The 1,348-nt window shown below is 42.0% G+C and overlaps 1 pseudogene; it reads right to left on the bottom strand.

Annotated features, from left to right (window-relative positions):
- Positions 1 to 382: 382 nt before the first annotated feature.
- On the bottom strand, positions 383 to 1,325 carry LOC104270236 (annotated as a pseudogene).
- Between the last annotated feature and the right edge of the window lie 23 nt (positions 1,326 to 1,348).

Genomic DNA, 1,348 nt, shown 5'->3' with positions numbered 1-1,348 from the left:
AGCACTTGAGGCTATGGTGTAGTGGTTAGGTATGCTGGGATGAAGGCTGGACTAGATGATCTTCAGAGGTCCCTTCCAACCCCTAACATTCTGTGATTCTGTGATTCTGTGATCTGGCTGCTAAAGCAAAGCTAAGGGTACCTCCCCCGCCCTTAAAACAGCATTTAACTTTTTCTTTACTTAAACCAAGTCACTGGTGGGAGCAGAATGACATAAGACCATATGAACTGGTTCTCTATAACTTCTGAATTTCAAGAAAAATATATCTGGACCATCTTTTTCTTCAGCTTTTGAAGCATAAACCAGTTTTTCAAGCAGTGATTTAATCATAATGTTCTATTATTTCTATATGATTTTCTTACCTACACAATCTCTTCTGTCATTAAACCTGCTGACACTTCTGCAAGAAAACTCTAAGTATCTTTTGGAGAGCATCCTTGATTTCCTGGTTCCTCAGGCAGTAAATGATAGGATTGAAAAGAGGAACAACAACAGTGTAGAGAGCAGACACGATTTTATTTGTGTCATGAACTGGAAGCGGTTTGGGTCTCACATAGACGCAAATGCTTGTTGCATAGAAGACAATGACGACTATAAGATGAGACGCACAGGTGGAGAAGACTTTTCGGCAACCTTGTACAGATGAAATGTGAAGGACCGTGAAGATAATGTAGGTATAGCATAGGATTACTACGGAGAGAGGTATCAGGAGAATAAATAAGGCAGCCACAAAATCTGTATAAGCAGCTCTTTCCATATCGGTGCAGGCTAAGTTCAAGAGAGGAGAAACATCACAGAAGAAATGGTTGATTATTTTGGGTCCACAGTATGTTAGTTGAGAGATGAAAAATACATCCAGAAATGAAGAAGCCAGTCCACCAAGATCCCGTAGTAAGGTAGACACAGACAGTGTGCCTCATGATAGTAGAGCAATGGAAAGGCTTGCAGACGGCAACGTAGCGATCGTATGCCATGACAGCCAGGAGAAGGCACTCAGTGTTGCCTAGGCTGAGGAAGAAGTACAGCTGCGTCATGCATCCCATGAAGGAGATCTGCTTTGTCACTGACACAAACCCCAGCATTGTCTTGGGGACTGTGATTGTCACATACCAGATCTCTAAAAAGGACAAATTACTCAGAAAGAAGTACATGGGGCAGTGGAGGTTATGGTTTGTCCAGACAGTCAGGATGACGAGAATATTTTCTGTTAAAACTAAGAGATACGCAATGAGAAAAACTGCAAAGAAAAGAATCTGCAAGCGAGGAGCAATAGGAAATCCAAGGAGAATTAATTCTTTGACCATGCTGTGGTTGCTCACCTCCATGTCTGCCATCTACCTCTGTAAAG

This window comes from Apaloderma vittatum, unplaced genomic scaffold (assembly GCF_000703405.1).
Source record: "Apaloderma vittatum isolate BGI_N311 unplaced genomic scaffold, ASM70340v1 scaffold14072, whole genome shotgun sequence".
NCBI classification, from domain to species: Eukaryota; Metazoa; Chordata; class Aves; order Trogoniformes; family Trogonidae; genus Apaloderma; species Apaloderma vittatum.
The sequence above is the reverse complement of the archived record's forward strand: the minus strand, read 5'-3'. Positions and strand labels throughout refer to the sequence as shown.